Source organism: Panthera tigris, chromosome F2 (assembly GCF_018350195.1).
Source record: "Panthera tigris isolate Pti1 chromosome F2, P.tigris_Pti1_mat1.1, whole genome shotgun sequence".
In the NCBI taxonomy this organism is placed as follows: Eukaryota; Metazoa; Chordata; class Mammalia; order Carnivora; family Felidae; genus Panthera; species Panthera tigris.
The window spans coordinates 41522489-41536612 of record NC_056676.1 but is presented as its reverse complement, the minus strand read 5'-3'; the positions used below and the strand labels follow the sequence as shown (position 1 = coordinate 41536612).

At 42.1% G+C, this 14124-nt stretch overlaps 1 long non-coding RNA gene and 1 other non-coding gene across 2 annotated transcripts in view; one reads left to right on the top strand and one right to left on the bottom strand.

Moving 5' to 3' along the window:
- Positions 1 to 13951, bottom strand: part of LOC122235066 — a 34215-nt gene extending 20264 nt beyond the window's left edge. Inside the window, exon 1 of the long non-coding RNA XR_006213175.1 lies at positions 13506 to 13951. This is a non-coding gene — a long non-coding RNA (uncharacterized LOC122235066). The remainder of the gene's footprint in view (positions 1 to 13505) is intronic.
- TRNAS-AGA lies at positions 13572 to 13653 on the top strand. The gene has a single exon. It is a non-coding gene; the product is annotated as a tRNA-Ser (tRNA).
- Positions 13952 to 14124: the final 173 nt, after the last annotated feature.

The following is a 14124-nucleotide window of genomic DNA, read 5'->3' as shown; positions in this document are numbered from 1 at the left end:
CAATCAGCGGCATCTGGTTGGTTCAGTTGGTTGAGTGTCTGACATCAGCTCAGGTCATGATCTCACGATTCATGAATTCAAGCACTGCTTCGGGCTCTGTGCTGACAGCCTGGAGGCTGCTTGGGATTCTGTGTCTCCCTCTCTCTCTGCCCCTCCCCCTCCCCCTGCCCCTCCCCCACTCTGTCTCTGTCTCTCTCAAAAATAAACATTTAGGGGCACCTGGGTGGCTCAGTTGGTTAAGCGTCCGACTTCAGCTCAGGTCATGATCTCGCGGTCCGTTAGTTTGAGCCCCGTGTCGGGCTCTGTGCTGACCGCTCAGAGCCTGGAGCCTGTTTCGGATTCTGTGTCTCCCTCTCTCTCTGACCCTCCCCCATTCATGCTCTGTCTCTCTCCGTCTCAAAAATAAAAATAAACGTTAAATAAATAAATAATAAACATTTAAAATAAATAAAATAAGTAAAATAAAAGGTCAATCATACTTCCAAATGCCAGATGAGCGAAATAACTAGAATGTTGTACTAGCTCACCAGGTACCATTTGCTTTCGTGGCTACATCATGGGCATACTAAACATTGGCAAAATCACCAACTTCTACTCAAGATCAGTTCTATTTACCAAGTTCTATGGTGAGGGGGCTACCTTTGTCAAACCATAAACAAAAATCCCTTAATAATATTACCTCAGGGGTAAGAGGTTACTGGCCTTACTTTTTCACAACTAAGGGAGGCACTCACATGACTTTTCCTGTTATAATAAAAATTGGCTCTACGGCTGCTGGTGGACGTGAGAGGCTGGTTCCATTTTAAAAATTTCATCTCACCAGGGCACCTTGGTGGTTCAGTCGATTACGGGTCTGACTCTTGATTTCAGCTCAGGTCATGATCTCTCGGTTCATGAGCTTGAGCCCCACCTGTTGGATTCTGCACTGATAATGCAGAGCCTGCTTGGGATTCTCTCTCTACCCCTCCCCTGCTTGCATGTGTGCTTAATATCTCTCTCTTTCCCTCTCTCTCTCGCTCTCTCTCTCAAAATAAATAAAACTTTTTTTTTAAGTGTGTAAAAATCTCATCTCACTAGTTCTCAATAGCACCTAAATCTCCTCAAGACAGGCATCATGATTTCTGTTTATTGTTTTAGAAGGGAAGAATTTAAAAGAATTTTAAAGGAGGAGTTTTAAAAAGGAAGAATTAAAACATGGGGCTGTCTCCAAATGTCCATCAACTGATGAACAGATAAAGATGTGGTTTATAGATACAATGAAATACTACTTGGCAATGAGAAAGAATGAAATCTTGCCATTTGCAGCAATGTGGATGGAACTGGAGAGTATTATGCTAAGTGAAATAAGTCAGTCAGAGAAAGACAGATATCAAATGTTTTCATTCATATGTGGAAGTTGAGAAACTTAACAGAAGACCATGGGGGAAGGGAAGGGGAGAAAATAGTTTCAAACAGAGAGGGAATCAAACCATAAGAGATTCGTATAACGAGGCGGGGGCTGGGGGGGTTGGGGAGAGAAAATGGATGATGGGCATTGAGGAGGGCACTTGTTGGGATGAGCCCTGGGTATTATATGTAAGCGATGAATCATGGAAATCTACTCCCGAAACCAAGAACACACTGTATACGCTGTATGTTAGCTAACTTGACAATAAATTATATTTAAAAATTTAATTTAATTTAATTTTAATTTTAATAAAAAATTGGGCCATCTCAATAACCACAAAGTCAGCACTCGAAACTTGGGCTTTTTGGCTGATAATAATAATATCTAATGTGCATTAAGCACTTTATATCACCATGTACTTTAAAAAAATTTTTTTAATTAATGTACATACAGAAAAGTACACAAATCACAAATATGCAGCTTGGTGAATTTTCAAAAACTGAGCACACCCAGGTAGTCAGTACCACAACAGGGAACACAACATTTCTAGCACCCCCAGAAACCCTCCTCATGCCACTAGCTAGTAATTCTCCCCAACTAGGGCAGTCACTATCCTATTTTCTAGTTTTGCCTGTTTCTGATCTTTATATAAATAAAATCACACTGCATTTACCTTTTGTATCTGGTTTCTTTTATTCTACAATACACTTGTGAGATTCATCCATGTTTTTTAATTTTTTTTTAAGTTAATTTATTTATTTTGAGAGAGAGAGAGAGAGAGAGCACAAGCCAGGGAGGGGCAGAGAAAGAGGGAGAGAGAGAGAAAATCCCAAGCAGGATCTGCACTGTCAGCACAGAGCCTGACTCAGGGCTCAAACTCATTACACATGAGATCATGACCTGAGCCGAAATCCAGAGTCAGATGCTTAACTGACTGAGCCACCCAGGTACCCCAAGATTAATTTATTTTTTTGCAAGTACATACAGTTTATTCATTATTGTTGCCATATAATATTCTATTACATAAATACACTGCCATTTATCCATTCCACTGTTGATGGGCATTTGGTAGCTTCCAGTTTGAGGCTATTATAAATCCTGCAACTGTGAACATTCTAGAACATGTCTTTTGGTAAATACATATATTCATATATATTATATATACACCTAGAAGTGGAATTGCCAGGACATACGATATGCATTGTTCCACTAGCAGACACTAACCAAATATGGTTTAAGTGCTTCACATGTATTAATTCACTGAATCCTCGTAACAGACCTAACAGTGAGAGTGATATCATTGGTCCCCATTTTTACAGAAGCGGAAATAGAAGCTCTGAAAATTAAATAGGTTAAATAACACAGCCAGTAAATAGATGAATTCTATTTAAATATGGTTTATTTTTTAAACGTTTACCTATTTGAGAGAGAAAGGGAGCGCACACACACAAGTGGGGGAAGGGCAGAGAGAGGAGACAGAGAATCCAAAGCAGGCTCCAGGCTCCAGGCAGAGCCCAACACAGGCTCAAACCCACAAACCATGAGATCAGGACCTGAGCCAAAGTCAGATGCTGAAGGGACTGAGCCACCCAGATGTCCCTTAAAATAGGGTTTAAATTCAGGAGGTTTAGGCCCAGAGCCTAACCCATAACCACCACCCTGTGTTCTTAAGCCAGGATTCATTCCAGAACTGTGCCATTCTGTTGTTTTGCTAACTCATTTCCCCCACCATGCATTGTTACAAGAGTTAGAGCACAAATATATACATGCACACAAGACAGTTCTAGGAATGACAATCAGTATTGACAGTATTGATATTATTGATATAAAACCAGCCACAAGCTGGTCATTTACCTGGGTAGTTTGTGTCTATATGAAAAGTTCAGACAACCAAAGATTATTTTTACTTTATTTCTAGTGGAATTAAAAATACAGGGTAAGCAAGACCTCCTCAGATACACAGTATCAGACATTCTATTTTAACTGGAAAACTTGGAGCCATGCTCACCTCAGCCTCCTATAGCAAGTGGCAATTCTATATGATCGTTCACCATATTATCTGTGCTAGCTGTTTTGAGGGGGTGTACACTAGGGAAGCACACATGGGATGAAAACATTCCCCATCCTCATGGATCTCACATCCCTGTGACATCAGAAGTAACAATGACAGGGGTGCCTGGATGGCTCAGTTGGTTAAGCGTCTGACTTTGGCTCAGGTCATGATTTCACGGTTCGAGGGTTGGAGCCCTGTATCGGGCTGGAGCCTGCTTCAGAGTCTGTGTCTCCCTCTCTCTCTGCCCCTCCCCCACTCACATTCTGTCTCTCTCAAAAATAAACATTAAAAAAAAAAAAAAAGAAATAACGATGACAGACAACAATAATAAGTGCCACAATGTAGTTATAGGGGTACAGATACTCAAGAGAGGAGTGAAATACTTCTCATCGACTGGTCAGGGAAGACTAAAGTAGTGGTCTCTTTTAGCTGAATAATAAAAGATTGATAAGATTTCCCAAAAAAGACAGTATGGTCAGGGAAGGAGTCATGGAAAACACCAAATGCTTCTGGAAAATAGCCAATAATGGAGTATGTTAGAAACTGGAGCATATACTGAGCAGAATAACGACACCATTAACATTTACTCGGTATTTAGTGTGTACATTCTCATCTGATCCTCACAACAGCCTGACGAGGTAGACACCATTATTCCCTTACAGGTAAGGGTACAGGGATATAAAAAATTAAGTTAACTTGTTCAAGGCCACAGCACTGGTGTCACTGACCAGCCTTCAGTTGTGGCCCATCTGACTCTAAAGGCCCCACTACACTCTAATGTCACCTGCCAGGGGTAATGGGAAATGGATCTGAGGGGGTACTAGATGCCTGGACTTCATATGGCAGGCAAAGTAAGGACATCAAAGATTTAGTAAGAAACTAAGGACATAATCAGAGCAATGCTCTAAGAACAGAATACCTCAAACTGTGGGTTACTATTTATTAGTACATCATGGGATCTATTTAAGTGGGTTTTAATTAGCACCTTTTTTTAATAAAAAGAACATATTGAAATAGAAAATATTAGAATGCATCTCTTGTTGACTAAAATACAATTTTATAAAACTTCTGTCTCACTTTAGATAGGTAACATACAGGTAAGTAAGTGATTAGATGGATGGATGGATGGATGGATGGATGGATGGATAGATCCATCCTTCTTACTGTAGGTCAGGGTCCAAAAGTGGGAAGCCATCAGCTCTAAGAAGATTGCCAGGAGTGCAAGCATACTGATCTGATTAGAGGAAGAGTGTCTGAGGGCAGGGAAACCAGTGAGAGGATATTTGTAGATATTTTAGTCATGGAGAAGACTGAATTGGGTGACAGCAGCTGGATTCAACAGAAAGGGTTTTGTCTAATACATGCATGTTTTCTCTGACTTCATCTACACTCGACCTCATTCTCCTGTTCTCTGTGCCCTCTACAGGGGTCCTTTGAAGGCCCCTTCTGACTTGCCTGCCTATTTCCTAGCAGAAGACTTAACTTCCACGTTGCACCCCTCCCCAGAGCTCAAGCAAAGCAGTCACTGATGTGTAGGGTTGTTTTAAAATAATGAAAGTAACTCCTCTCTCATTGGTCCAGTAACCTGTCTTTTACAAAATATATCCTGGCTTTGGGGACAAAACATTAGACAAGCCCAGAGAGGTGGATGGCCCTGAAGATGGTCTTTTCCTCTTGGGCTCATCATTAGAGGCCTTCCTGACTCTCTCAGTAGCTCTGCACTTCTGTTGCCTCCACCCTGGGCTCCCATTCGGCCCTCACAGCATCCTTGCCACATAAGTACTATATTAGTAACTCCATTTTTTAACAGATGAAGAAACTGACAGAGAAGATAAGCAATGTCTTCAAGTACCCACCACCCTCAGCTAGTAAAGAGGAGAAATGAGATTGCAACCCAGGTCCATGTGACTTCTAAGGTCACGTGTTTACCACCATTGGCACACTGCCTTTCATTAGATTATGTTTCCTTTATATTAGGAAAGCTTAAATTTTTTAAGATTGATTTTATTGTACTGTACCACAGAAAGCTAAGGTATGGAAGCATATCGGGTATTCAATCGGAAGACTAAAAAACAAGAAGTTTCAATGTCTCGTCTAAGACATAAGCCAGTGACAGAGCTAGATCCAAGACCAAGGCTAGCAAGGCTAAGTGACAAACAGCTGTTGGTTCAAAGAATTTTAATCTAACTGTACTCAGAGCATAGACATTGGTCTGAATTTGTCAGAAGCCAGTGTGTAAATTCATTGCACAACTTCTTCCCTGAAATACACTTTTAAACTCTTTCTGGCTGATTGAACTTGTTAGCATTTTCCTTCACACTACATCTCATCCTCTCCGTGTACACAGGATGGTTGCTGGAGAATGTTAAGAGAGTACAGACAGATTCTACACACAGTGGGGAATCGCAATAACTGTGGAATAATGTCAACTAGGAAGAGACGTATGAATTTATATACACTCAAAGACCCTGAACTAAAAAGATCTCCCACAGACAAAATTTAAGAATTAAGTTGTCTGGGGCGCCTGGGTGGCTCAGTCAGGTAAGCATCTGACTTCAGCTCAGGTCATGATTTCTCAGTTCATGAGTTTGAGCTCCACGTCAGGCTCTGTGCTGACAGTTCAGAGCCTGGAGCCTGCTTTGGATTCTCTGTCTCCCTCTCTGTCTGCCTCTTCCCTGTTTGCGCTCTGTCTCTCTCTCTCTCTCAAAAATAAATAAATGTTTAAAAAAAATTTTTTTTAAGAATTAAGTTGTCTGGAGCACCTGGGTGGCTTTGTCGGTTACACATCCGATTCTTGATTTTGGCTCAGGTCATGATCTCGTGGTTTGTGAGTTCAAGCCCCACTGTCAGTTCAGAGCCTGCTTGGGATTTTCTCTCTTTGCCCTTTCCCTCACTGGCACGCGCATGGTCTCTCTCTCTCACTCTCAATTTATTATTATTTAAATAAATAAATAAACTTTAAAAACAAAAAAAGAAAGCAAATTCCTACCCTTGCCTCAGTTTCTTTTTTTAATGGGGAGGAGAAAAAATAACCTTAAAATAAATAATGAAAACGTGTAAACTATAGTATGACATGGTAAAATGAACATGACTTAGACCCAATTTCAAAACCCAAGCTATATGACTTTGGGCAAGTAACTCTACCTCTCTGTCCCTAGTTCTTCAGCTGTGACAATTAAAATAAGTTATAGAAAGACATCAGAAAATGGTAAGTGTACATACAATAAATTATATTATAGACATGAGACTACTACACCCAAATGATCACTGCCCTGAGGCATGTGGACACCTCACTGCCAGGCTGACAAGAGGATAAAAACCATTGCAGTTTGGCTGAGGCTAAAAGAACTGACCTGACTCTGGACTTATTTGTAGAAAAGGAGTCCACAAGGAAAAAATCATAGTATTCAAAGGCAACCTTGGATCTGATCCAGCCTGACACTGATACCCAAGAGGATGGAAGTGGAGGCCTGGAAAGGCAGTAAGAATGTGTGAGGTGTGGAGATATTCATAGTTAAGTGGATGACAGAATTTGATTCCAGACAGACTCATTCATGTTGAATGTCATAACCACAAGAGACAAGAGGTCAGCATGGGCCAGGAGTTTGTCAGGGTCCTTATGGTAAGCTAAGAAATGGCCCCCAAAGGGGTGCCTGGGTGGTTCAGTCGGTTGAGCATCCAACTTCGGCTCAGGTCATTATCTCACAGTCCATGAGTTCAAGCCCCACGTCAGGCTCTGTGCTGACAGCTCAGAGCCTGGAGCCTGCTTCGGATTCTGTGTCTCCCTCTCTCTCTGCCCCTCCCCTGCTCATGCTCTGTCTCTCTCTGTCTCAAAAATAAATAAAAACATTTTTAAAAATTAAAAAAAAAAAGAAATGGCCCCCAAAAACCTATCCATGTTAAACCCCTGGACTCTATAAATGTTACCTTATTTAGAAAAGGGGGGGGGGGGGTCTCTGCAGATGTAATTAAGTTAAGAATCCTGAAAGGAGGAGCTCATCCTGGATTATCTGGGAGTACCTAAAGGCAATCACATGTCTCCTTTAAAACTGACACACAGGAGAAGACACACAGAGTTCGAGAAGGCAGTGTGAAGACAGAGGCAGAGATTGTAGTGATGAGCCTATAAGCCAAGGAATGCTAATAGCCATGGGAAGCTGGAAGAGGCAAGGAATAGATTGTTCCTTGAACCTTCAGACGGAGTGTGGTCTTGCCCACAACTTGATTTCAGACATCTGGCCTCCAGAACTGAGAGAATAATTTCTGTTCTTTTAAACCACCAAGTTTGTGGCAATTTGTTATTGGCAGCACTAGCAAACTACTGCAGCCCTGGACAGTGGTTTGAGGTTTGGGTGAAGTTCAAGCCCAAGAATAGAAACAGAGTTCAATCTAATGGTAGAAGAGAAGTCCATCACACAGGAGTTCATGGGGCAGACAGCAGCATGGCCTTTCACTTACCAGATACCAGAGTTAGGCTATCCAGACCAATTCCAGATTGAACCCTGATGGAGAAGAGTGAGCAAGTGCTGAGCTGACTCAGAGGCTGGTGGAGTTCATCCTTCAGGTGAGATATTTCAGTACCCACAGGAGAGCAGGCAAACAGGAACGGACAGAGCAATCAGTGATGTTCTGCTAATAAATGATAAATATCTTGTAGAACCTGGTCATATGCAGTCTAAGATGAGTTGGTTTCGGCGGTGGGATAAAAAAGCCACAAAACATGCTTCTCCTACAATGGAGAAGTCACATGCTAGGCACATGTCAGCACTAGAGGCACAGAGATGAGGCCAGGCTTTGCCCTCCGGAGCTCCACCTCCGGTCAGTCCCCCCCTGTAGCCCCCACAGTCTCTCTTAGAACAAGACCTCCCTGCATGTGCGACAAGACTCATTCTCCTTCAGTCAGCCAAAAGTTTCTGTGGCATTTTATGCCCATGTTAGCAAGAAAGAAGAATCAGGGAAAGGAAGAACTGACCATTTCTATAGGCTTCCAAGTCACAAGTCACAGAATCTGTCTTATTGTTAGAAGACAGCAGGATTCCCTGACCCCTAAAAGTACCATTATAATAGGATTCCAGCTTAGATGTTCTCAAAAGCCATACTTCTCCCTCCTAGGCACTACAAAAGAAACAGATATGCATCAGTTACATCTGCATACAAACAGAGATGCATCCCTGTACTTCAAGGAGCCTGTGCTCTCATATATAATATGAGGTCTACACATAACCACTAAACTATAAAGCAGTGGGTACATTAGAGTGACACAGACAATCAGAGATTAAAGAACTTGAAGGGATAAGAGATGTTTTTATTGATATATCAATGCAGGCATGAAAGGGTTCCTAAATGTGGCAATCTGATATTAAACTTGTATCATCATTCATGGCCACCAGAAAGAGTCTTATCCAGAATAACCCAGCATGATAATGAAATAAGACAATGTAATGGCTGCAATGAAAAGCTCTTAATAATCAAAGAATTTCTAAATTATTTCAATTCTCAGGGTGCCTGGGTGGCTCAGTCGGTTGAGTGTCCAACTTCAGCTCAGGTCACGGTCTTGCAGTTCATGAATTCGAGCCCCATGTCAGTCTCTGTGCTAACAAACAGCTCAGAGCCTGGAGCCTGCTTCAGATTCTGTATCTCTCTCCCCCTCCCGTGCTCATGCTCTGCCTCTATCTGTCTCTCAAAAAAATAAATAAATGTTAAAAAAATTTTTTTAAGGGACGCCTGGGTGGCTCAGTCAGTTAAGTGTCTGACTTCAGCTCAGGTCATGATCTCTTGGTCCATGAGTTCAAGCCCCACATCGGGCTCTGGGCTGACAGCTCAGAGCCTGGAGTCTGCTTCAGACTCTGTGTCTCCCTCTCTCTCTGACCCTCCCCCCATTCATGCTCTGTCTCTGTCTCAAAAATAAATAAACATTAAAAAAAATCAAAATTTTAATCAAAATTTTAATCAAAAAAAATTTTTTTGATTGTTTCAATTCTCTGGCCTTGATTGCTCCTTCTATAAAATGGAGGAGTTTTATACATAATCACCAAAGTCTTTTCCAGCTTCCAAATATTCTTTGGGCAGTTTACCATAAGAGAGATAGCCCTGTTGGCTTTATCCTTAGGGACTCCCACGAGTTTTTTGTGGATGTGGAGAACTTTTGGATTTTCAGAAACCTATAGACATCTTTTTTTAAGGCCATAGAATGGCTGACATGTGGAAATGTGACTGAGAAAATAGAGCAGACAGGTCTGCTTAAAACTCTGGGTTCCTCCCTAAAAGGCAATATGGCCAATCAGGGAACGGAAGACTGATAGACACAAAACTTAAGCCCTGGCCTTGAGACATTTCTGATTGCCTCGGTCAGTTTCGTTCTCACTTTGCTTTCATTCTAACACCCAGCTGTAATTCCTACTCCCCCTCCCACATAGTTCTCCAATCGATCCTTTTCTTTTTTTCTCTTGAGTCAGGTTTAACTTTCTGAAGGTTGAAAATCATAAAGAAAAAACTAATATGAAACAAGGAATTGGGGGAAAGGGAGCTGTACTCAGAGAACTGTAGAACTGAAAGGAACATTGTAATGTTTAAGCCTCAAAAGAAAGGCTGGACTACTGACTCCTCAGAGGGCTAAGTGGTTTGAGCCACATACATTAGCACTGGCCTCCTCAGACTGATCTGTTGGTTGGTTGCTATATGGAGGGTGATAAAATATCTATTTGGGTGGGTCAAAAATTGTATTACACTCTTAGAGCACATCTGTGAATACTGGCCTTTTGAACAAATGACCATAGTTCACCAGGCTTCTGTGCTGTCAGAGGCTGCTTCCCAAATACCAACTTTGAACCTAGCTCTGCCATATGGACACATGGGGTCAATGAAAAATAGTGTCCAAGGGTCCCCAAGCATGAGAAGGTCTGGCAAAAAGTGACAGGTTTTATCCAGGCTGCTGAAGAGAAATGTACTGAGACTGGAAAGACTAAGGAGGTGCACGCCTTCTGAACGTGTCTGTGGATCAAAATACACCCTAACAGATTTCTGAGAGAGCCCCTGGTGGCCATGTTAACCTTGGCATTGTTATCATTAAGAGGCTATGCTCATTTCTGGCACCTAACATCGGACACATTGACAGCAACAGGGTTGATGGAAGAGGAAAGAATCTGTTTTGCAGTAAAAAAAGATTTAAAGATAAAAAAAAAAGCAGTTCTCAGATTTCTCAGGCCATTTGAAATCACGCCAGAGAAATACTTGATTTCAGCATTCTTAAGCCCTCTGCGATGATGCTGTGAGTGGTGTCCCCCACGTGTGATGATATATTTTGGGGCCAGAGTTTTCTCAAGATGTTCCAAGCCTGCAGGCTCCTGATCCTTTTTCAAATTATGAAGATGATAGTATCCCAGTGAGGGTTGTGATTAGTCTAAACTCTCCACAGCTGTGAGAGTAGAATGGGCAAATTCCAATAAAGATCCTGCGTGTTCTGGACTGAATTTACCTACACGACATCGAGGCCTAACTCAGGGACCACTTAAAAGAACCGGAGCTGCCTCAGTGCTGTTCTGTTTCTTCCACAGCATCAGCTGCTGGGGGGCTGGCAAATGTTCTGGGAGGATGCCTCCCCTCGCACCACTGTCATTGGGCAACAGTGGATGTTCATTTAGAAGGTCTGGGGTGTGTGGGTGAAAAGCAGGGCTGGGGAAATTAAACTCAAGTACATGGGAATTTAAAGAGGCCTTGCAATTCATTATGTGAATGGCCAGGAGGATTATAAAACACCTTGTAACTGAAGAGGTTGGCCTGGAGCTGTGTGGGACAACAGAACCAGCTGTATCACCACCCCTAACTTATTTAGAACAGTGCTAGCAAGAAGGCAGGCTCAGAGCTTTCTTCAGTTACTTGGAAAAGCCAACAGGGCTTTATTTTCTTATTTTGGACACTTTTTTACTAAAATACTTCCTTGGAATACTAAGTAATGTAATAATACACAGCATGCTCCTTTTACCATGTTTAACAATTGTATCATCTGAAGACACTTGGCTATTCTCCCTTACGACACATCTGACACTACGCTTTCCAAAACTAGGAAAGACTTAGGGGACAAGGATTTACATAACTGTCTACACATATTAACAACTATAGAAATAATAAATAAGATTCCTCACTTTGGAAAACAAAAAGAAAATACCAAAAATATATATATAATAGTTTTTTTAATCTAATATGATTTGCATGAATGTAGAATCTTCTAAAGCTACGTATACATTCATCGTGTACATCCACTTCCATTGTTTACAGTCCACTGAAGCACACCTGGTATCACTCCTGACACCTAGAGATTTTTAATAGTCTACTCTCTATGATTTACAGTTTATCACATAGCCACACACATATGTGACATGTGACATTTCTCCTTGTAAACACTGAACTTTTCTCTAAGGCAAACCAGAAAGACAACATGACTAAAGTCAAGAGACCCAATGGAGAGTTGAATGAGCTGTAAGCAAAATTCTGAAAGCACCAACCTCTGGATGATCTATCCATACGTGGTATTTTATTAAAATGAGGATGTGAGTGGAAGAAGATGGAAACAAGCTCCAATTTTTTCTAATAGTCATAACAAACAAAACACACAACTACAAGCATTTCCACTTTTAACTTTTCACGGTCCTTCATGCAAATCTTCTACATGCTAATAGATCTTTCAACTATTGGCCCTACCACCTCAGATGTCATCATTTCTAGAGAGAAATCAAATCATTAATTTAAGCCTGTTAAACTGGATGGCGACTGTGCATTACTCCCCCTGGAACCCACGTTGCAAGGGCAACTTCAGTATCAAATGGCTTACTCCTGTCTTTCTGCTGGAGGCCATTTCCGAGTACAATCACCTAGTAAGGCAACTTGGAGGGGGGGCAAGGGAGGGGAACTTTAAAGAACTGAGTAGAAAATCAGACAGTATGTCAGGATTCTTATGGCTAAAACAAAGCTGCAGGGAGAATAAGCAGGGCAGCCCTACGGATAAGAGGAGTGTTGCCTTGCTGGGAATATTCAGTTGGTCTGATAGTAACATTAGTAGTTGCTGGTAGATGCTTGACAATCAGCTCTTATGGAGGAAAAAGCCATGTTTTATAGCATTTGCAATTTCCCTGGTGTTATTACACCCATGAAGGCTGATTTCAAACTACCCAAAATGATATCCCTGCATGAGATTCACCGTAACAACCTCTGTATATTTCACAGACATAACTAATCTCAACAGCATAAATTATAATAAAATGTGGGGAAATAACTAGACTATGGTGAATTTTGAGCATTACTGTTGTTTTTAGTGTCATTATTTTAATTGTAAGTTTATATAATTTAGTTCTAATTAATGGTTGCATTTAACAATTGGCTCCCAAAATTCATAAAAATATAAAGGTGGGCTCTAGTGAGCAGGTACCATTGGCTCCAGCACACCACTGCATTTTGTTCTTCAGGGACATTAAAGACATTTTAAACAAACAACAAACCAAATAAATGAAGCTACTAAATCACCTGGATCAAACTATTTTCAGGGATTCCAAGGGTTACACTGTGAGTAGTATTTACAGGGATACCATTAAATGACAACACCTTATATTTGTATCACGCATTACACTCTTTAAGTTTAGGGCACAATGGGACAGTCTGATCCTGCGTAGTGAATTTAAATCGGTGAGTAATAATAGCATTCTAGTGTCTGGTGCATGAAAAGAAATTCCTGGGAGCTATCTGTACAAGAGAGAAGTGTAAGGAAGGAACTGGGAGCCAGGCAAGGAAGCCTAGAGCTGGCCAGAGCCCCTAGGTTCCAGATTCCGTCCCGGAAACGGCTCCATTACTGAGAAAGCAGGTGTACGTTATAGTACCAGGCTTTCCTAGCTCCCTCCTGTTTTCTGACTCTAACTTAAGAAGTCAGACTAGAACTCAGTTTTTTCTGATAGAAAAGAGTTGGACGGGATATCCTCTAAGAATCCCTCAAAAAGATAAATTAGAACCATAACATTCAAATACGCTTTTATCTGACAGAACAGCTTTGAATGGTTTTTCTCCCCGATCCAAACATACCTGTTACACTGTACACACTCGTGTGAAGAGTCTACATAGATCTCACTGCCAAAATTAACAGCAGCAGTAGTCGTGGCCGAGTGGTTAAGGCGATGGACTAGAAATCCATTGGGGTCTCCCCGCGCAGGTTCGAATCCTGCCGACTACGGGAAGGTGAACTTTTGCTGCCGATACTTGTTTTCGTTTCGGAGAGTTCTTCCCAGTGTTTCCCGCAGATTATTTAAGGAATTTTGAACGGTTGGAATACAATGGGGACCCCAGTGGGACCGTAAAAGGAGCGCGTGAGGGAGGTAGGGTGTCGCGTGATTGTGGTTACAACCTGAGCCCAGGAGGGGGAGACGGAACAAAACACGCCAACATGGAGCGAAGAAAAGCAAAGCGTCGCGAGGTCGCGCAAAAAGGTACAGCTCCGACCTCCGGCCCCGCGGGCTGGCCAGCTCCGCCAGGACTCGCGGACCCCCTGCGCCCTTTTGCGCGAGCGCGTCAGCGTCCGGGCCTCTCGGACGCCTGGGCTGCCTTGGGACGACAAGCGCATGCGCGGGAGTGGCCGCGAGCGAGAGCGCGAGCTGTAATATCCTCGCGTTGCCCCTGGAAACCACCCGGCGCTGTCGCGACGTGA